Source organism: Symsagittifera roscoffensis, chromosome 5 (assembly GCF_963678635.1).
Source record: "Symsagittifera roscoffensis chromosome 5, txSymRosc1.1, whole genome shotgun sequence".
In the NCBI taxonomy this organism is placed as follows: Eukaryota; Metazoa; Xenacoelomorpha; order Acoela; family Convolutidae; genus Symsagittifera; species Symsagittifera roscoffensis.
The window spans coordinates 26,008,773-26,015,476 of record NC_087066.1 but is presented as its reverse complement, the minus strand read 5'-3'; positions in this window follow the sequence as shown (position 1 = coordinate 26,015,476).

Here is a 6,704-nt window from a genome sequence, read left to right as displayed (position 1 = left end):
AGCTTTCAAGCAAGCTTTTGTAACTCATCGAAATACAGTGACCACCACAGTAAAGAGAACTTCTAGGATGAGTGAAGGTAACAGAAGGGAGAAAGAAGAGATGTTGAAGGAAGATTTGGAGAGAAACGTAACATTGTGCCTCCACAACAGCCTCTGCCAAAACAGAGAATCTAACGTTGATCCCCTACCTTGTTGTAAACAAAGAGTAGAAGAGCAGAAGTGTTGGAGGACTGCCTCCAACAGCGTCAGAATAGCTACCGACGTTTTCAAGACACGGAAACTGAAAGTGCGGAGTCAATATCGCAGGAGGAGGAGATGGAAAGTTGTCAAATGGCCGTAGAGACTAGGTGCAAAAAGAAAGAAATTAGAAGATTTTAGAAGTTTTGAACTTTTAATAGACGAACACAGAAAGAAACAAAAAAGCGACGAAAAAGACGATGTTAAAAATCAGAATTAATTTGTATGTGACAAAAAACTTCGCATTTTGATTTTAGTTAGTGGCTTTAGAGACACTTACTATTTATTTAGAAAGGCTTGAGTGAAGAGTATCTTTAAATTTTCCAGCCTGCATGATTGTTTTTAATCAACTAGGACGACTGATAACTTTGTGGTGACATGAAAAGCTTGGGTAATCTCTTGAAGAGGGAGATTATTTCATTGTACCTTCTAACCACAGAGTACATTAATTTTATTATTCAGGACCAATAAAAATTAAATTTCCGAAGGGAAGAGGCATAGTAGGATAATTTTAGCTTGTTGGTTGGCAGGGCTGTTCTGCAAACTAACACTTTTTAAAACCTAAGAGAAAGTTTGAAATCAGGGCATTGACAATGGAAGTCAGAAAAAATGTATTATCTTAAGTCATATCCTCGAAAGTGCAGAATGGTGAAAGAATTTGGAAGGGTATAGTAGTGTTGTATGATGCCATTTCTATTCTGCAGTGAGTCGATATGACGTGGATAAAAGTGATTTCGTGCACTTTGTAAATTTTGTTCGATGGTACTGTACCGTTTTGACGAAGCCTACAATATTCAATGGGGACATTGACCTGGCTGTCCGGGGAGTATGTGACAGTCGACCAGAACTGACGAAAATGCAATTTCGAATTCGTAGCCGCTGACCTGGAAGATTGACGGTTTTAGCAGAATTGCAACGTTATTTAAACAATTAGAAGAATCGTGAAGGTCAGGTTCTGAATGTTTTAAATTTAAAAATTCGAATGGTGACGTCAAACTTCTGAGAAACGTCGAAACGGCCATTTTAGAAGAGAATCGGAAGGAAAACACAACAACAACAATAATTGCGATAGAGATAACGACGAGAAAAAAAAACAAGATACAACTGGAAATCATCAGAGACCGCTCTGATTTGTAACGATTGTGTCGCTACAATCGTTACAGAGCAATTCACGCAAACGGTGAAAAATGTTGGGACAGTGTTTCCAGCCTTCCGGAAAGGAAATAAGAACGTTATTTTGCCGGATTCCAGAATCCGGAGGAGTCTCGAGACCTGAACTCAAGCTGTTTTATACAAACTTTTAGCTTCCTGGTCATGCACTGAATTGAATTTTTTAACATCCCGATTCATTTCCAGATAATTAGAAGCTAGGAATTGAGGAAAAGGGTTGATCCATGTGCGATGGAGATGATGATTTTTATCTACTGAACAAAAACAATCGTAAAATAGTAAATCGTAGTAGCCCTGTTTTTAGGAGTGACTTCGTGGTCTGGGGATACTGAGACCCAGCTATGAGCTCACTATTTTTGCATGTAATTAAGTTAATTTGATCGTTCTGGTTGAACCGGAGAACGGTAACGTTATTGTCGACCTCATGTTAGGAAGACCTCCAAAAGAACTGGCTTTGGTAGAGACGGTGAAAAGCATGTAGAGCTTTGTTTAGACGCTGGTCAGTCGTTTTATAGCTTAGCTTTTTTCTGTCAATATGTACTTCCGGGCGACTATTACATTGTTTTTGGTCCCAGGGCTTGGGATAAACGGGCTCAAGACTTCCCGCCTAACCCTCTCACCCTAATTTTTGGTCTTATCTAAGTTAAAAAGCTAAATTGTACCAGGTAAAGGATCCGTACCTTCCGCCTGCTACAACACAGGACATTAAGGCCTCTAACTGGGGCATACGCCGGAGCGGAGGGTGCGTCGCTGTAACGTTTGCTGCTCATGATGGTCTTGCCTTTACCATGCTTACCCAGAGCATGAGTAGTTAGAAAGAGGAAAGAGTCAATCCATCTCGAAAGGATATAGTATATAACTGTCACTAAAAACAGAGCAAGTTATGGTTTACGTAGCATAGAAAAAGTACCTATAGACTACTGTCAGGCGTCAGCTACCTGAATTCTTGTTTTTAACCGTCTAGAGCTAGCCAGTTAGTTCTCTGGTCTCTAGGTCAAAGTAAAAAGTAACCATTTTTAGGCCATCAGTCAAACTACTTTTGATCAGCTTTCGTTTCCATGTGAAAAAAAACCACATAGCTGGGTCTCGCATTCCCAGAACACGTGATTACTAATAAAAACAAGACAGAAAAACATTATTTGCGATGTTTTTAGTGACATTTATATACTAAATCCATTAGAGATGGATTGACTCTTTCCTTTTTCTAACTACTCATGCTCTGCAATACTGTACAAAATCGGAGTTAATTAAATCGTTCAGGGCATTACTGCAACTAAAATAAAAAAAAACACTAAATTACTAAAGGGGGCCTTCCGTTTAGTTACGGTAAGTGCACAAGCTGAATAGGGCCATACCAGCGATATAAAAATGCATATATATCAGCAATGAAGTCATAAATCAGCATTAAATGCATCGTCATAATGTTAATTTATCTTAGCCGTCCTTCCTCTACAATAGCGCTTATGGAGTTGTCGATAAATTGAACTTTGCGTAGCGATCTGCACCCCTTTATATAAAGTATAGAGCTCCTCAGGAGCGCGAAGCTTGTTTTAGTTCTTATGTAGTTTATAGATTCTGGGTAGCTTTCTTGTCTTTTTTCACTTAGTTTTTCGGCCAATCGCTGCATCGTCCGCGTGGCTGTTGGAGCAGCGCCACCAGTGCATCCAAACATTAGCGGGCAGAAGCTACTCTGCTCTACGTTTAAAATTCTTTGCTGATATTTGGAGTTCTTCAGCGTTTCGTGGTATTTGTATGCATCCTTATGCAGATTTCGCGATGTTTTGGCATGGGGGTTGAAAATTTTCACATCAAAGAAAGCGCGGCTGAATCGTGAACCCCAGCGTCCGTTTGCCTTAATGTCAAGTCGTGCCTCATCTTCAGTTGTAGTTGAATTGTTCACAAAGCTTTCGCCTTGCAACGGCTGAAGTTTCGGCTCAATCTCGACGTCATGGCAAACCTCGTTCATGAGGTTGGCGAATGTGTCTCTGATTTCATTGTGTCTTATGTGTGTGTAACCACCCTTTGCACAGTGAAGCGCATGTGTCAAATTAAAATCAGCACCACATGCACATGTGAGTGGGGTTTTGGTTGGTTCCCATCCGTATCTTAAGTAAATACCATCTCTGAACTCTGATTTATTCAGGTAGAAGTTGTATCTGCTCAGTGGTAGAGCATTGAGCCAGTTAGAGGCTCCCTTTTCAGAGGCCAGTTCGATTGCGTATTTATCTGTTTCATTTAAGGAGTTAATGAGGTTTGCTTTTTTTTCGATTTGTTCTATCAGTTTTCAATTTTTTGATTTTCGTACATATTTTTTCTTGCTGTGTTACTGCTGTAATAGGATCTTGAGATTCCAGTACCAGTGATGTTTCCTTAGACCATTCTAGGTAGTTTTCATGATCGGATGGCAGCTTGATGTTAATTCCGCCCATTTTAAGGGGTAAGGAAGATATCTCACGGAACTGGGGGTTTAAAGTGTCTTTACCGACTAGGTTAGGTAATAATTGTTCTTTGATAATATTTTCACATATTTCTAAGTTTTCCATGGTGTAAGGCGTTGTCCTGGCAAGAAATGAAAGCTTTTCTTGAACTCCTTTAGTATAGCAGGCATAAACGTTTTGAGGGGAGGTTTTAGCAATTTTCGTTAATTTATTCAAAATTTTGATTTGCTCATTCTGTTGAAATTCGAGGAACTTTTACATTCAGTTTCTGTTCCTATAACTGAACCAAGCACTCGGGCTCCTGCCTTTATAGAGATTCCTGTATTTGCGAAGATTTTCTGAGCTTCACCGAGGTTTTCATCTTTGACAATGAGTTGGCATTTGGATGCTTTCACGTGGTAGCCAAAAAATTTACCCAGTGATACAATTTTGTCGAGGACGGTTCGTAGATTGCTTAATTTACCGACTGCGTTTCCGTCGTCTGCGTACCATTTCTGGGTTACATCGTCTACTGATAAAAATTTTATGAGGGGTATTATGGCTAGACCGTACATGGCCATTGCTAGTGGATCCCCCTGGGTTGTCCCTTCTTGAGAGTAGATTGTTTTTTTGTTAACGAATAGTTTAGATGGTTTGCAGTAGGAGTTCTTAATCGCTGTTAAAAGGGAAGGGCAGGTATTTTCTATGTTTTTTAATGCCAGCTTTCGGTTCAGCGAGTTGAAAGCGTTTTCGGCATCTATCAGTAAAACAGCATCGGCGGAAGTTTTGCTGTATTGATCTCTTAGCGTGTGGATCGCATATTCAATGCCACATTTTTGTCCTAGGCAGAGTTGGTAGTTTGAACCGAGCGACATGAAATCGTTTTTTAAGCATTTAGTTATTGTTCGCCCTATTATCCCACGCATAACTTCTCCTATGCCTATGGGTCTTACCCCTGGATTCTTATCTAAGGGTACTAATCTGCATGCGTTATATGGTTCCATTAATTCTGGATTTAGTTCTTCTGTGGCTAATTTTTTGGCAATTTTAGCAATTTTTTTTGAAATTTCAACTGATTGTTGCCCGAAGTGTGTTAGAATACGTCTCCATTCATTCGCATCGAGGCCAGATGGTCCATATGACCCGTGAGTTCTCATGGCTGCCTTCTTGATATGTTGACCGTTTATCTGATTAAATATCGATGAATGGAAAGGAATTATTTCGTTTGAGACTGGTGTAATATAGTTCTCATTAATTGGTTCAGATGGTGGGTGTTTTTCTACGAGAGTCTGTTCAACTGTCTTACCTTTGACAATCTCGTCGAGCGAAAGAACGCCTTCAGATGTGTCTGTTAGTTTTGCAATTGCTCTTGATATTTTTCCAGTATTCATTAGTTTGTTGAACTGTTGTGCTTCAGTTTCAGTTTCTCTTCTACTTCCTTTCAACAAGCGCATTTGCAGCGCCTTTCCTTCGTTATATAGTCCATCCAGGTCTCCGTCTTGCCATTGCTTAAGTCGCCTTGCTATTGTTTTGGATAAAGATCCATCAATTTCGGACTTTGTTTTGCACAGTAATAAGTGTGGAAAAATCATTGCTGCGTGCATTGCGAAGGTATTTTCGTTGTTTTCTATTAGGCTGTTCAAAGTTCTATTGAGGGTTTCAATGAAGTTATAACCAACTTTAATTTTTGACAAGATCATAAAGACCGGTTTCCAGTGGACCACTTCGGTGTATATTTTCCTGGTGGTTTCTATGAGTTCTGGGCAGGGGTTTGACCATGGGTCTTGTATTGTTCTGGGTTCTATAGTGGAAGACTCTCCTGAGTTTTGTGAGTGTGGGGCAGGTGAAGGGTGAGGGTGCATTTGGGGGAGCGTGGTTGTAGCTAGGGTTGAGGGATTGCATTCATGCTTGTCGTTAGCTAAATGAAAATGGGAGGTGCAGCGATGACAACTGAAATCGTCATAGTGATCACTGCTGCGGGCTAGGCCGCTGCATTTTACATGCATGTAGCCTGGACATGTGAAGCACCAAACACCTCCGCCTCGTAGGCTGCTTTTACAAATAAGGCAGTGTGTTTGAGTAGCCATTTTAGGAAGGACGGCGGTGTCAAGTTAGCGAGAGAATTTATAGATTAAATTTGCTAGAAAATTTGTAAAGAAATCATTACCGTAGAACGAGAAATAGATGCCATCGCGGCAGAACATTTGAGGGGTTAGATTTAGGTTGAGGTTACTCAAAACAATAAGTGTATGGGGGTGTACAAATCTATTTATCAAATTAAACAGCACATGATTATGAATATAAATATTGCGGTTTACTTCGGAATTATTACAGTTCTGAATTGTTTTGGGGATGATCAGTGTCTTGGGCTGAAACTTGTTAGTGACGAGGTTAATCAAGTTTTTCCACTGCCGTTCTAATTTTTGTGGATGCAGCCTGTTGTCATTGTATCCAGCAACTATTGTTACTGTATTTAGGCGCTTTGGTCTGTATTGTAAAACTGTTTCAAACAGATCATGAAGCGTTGCGCCGCGGTAGGATTGAATTGTTGATTTTACTAGAGCTGGTTTGAGATATTTGGTCCTTGAAGTCCCGATAACTAGTTTCTGTGAGAACTCAGGGATGCGTCTTGCCTGGAATCGCGGCATCAACTTGAAACACAACACAGACAACTGGCGCGAGAAAGGAAGCTCTTTGGGGTGATTTATGAATACTTTCATTTAGGGTTTAAAATTTCTGAGGCAAAGGCGATGAGAAAAAAAAAGAAAAAAAGAGAAAAAAAAGAAAGGAGTGGTACAACCTGACGTCGGTTTGGAGGTCGATTCACCAGCTCACTCCTTCTTGCGTCTAGTTACGCCAGAGAAATTTCACTCGCCTACG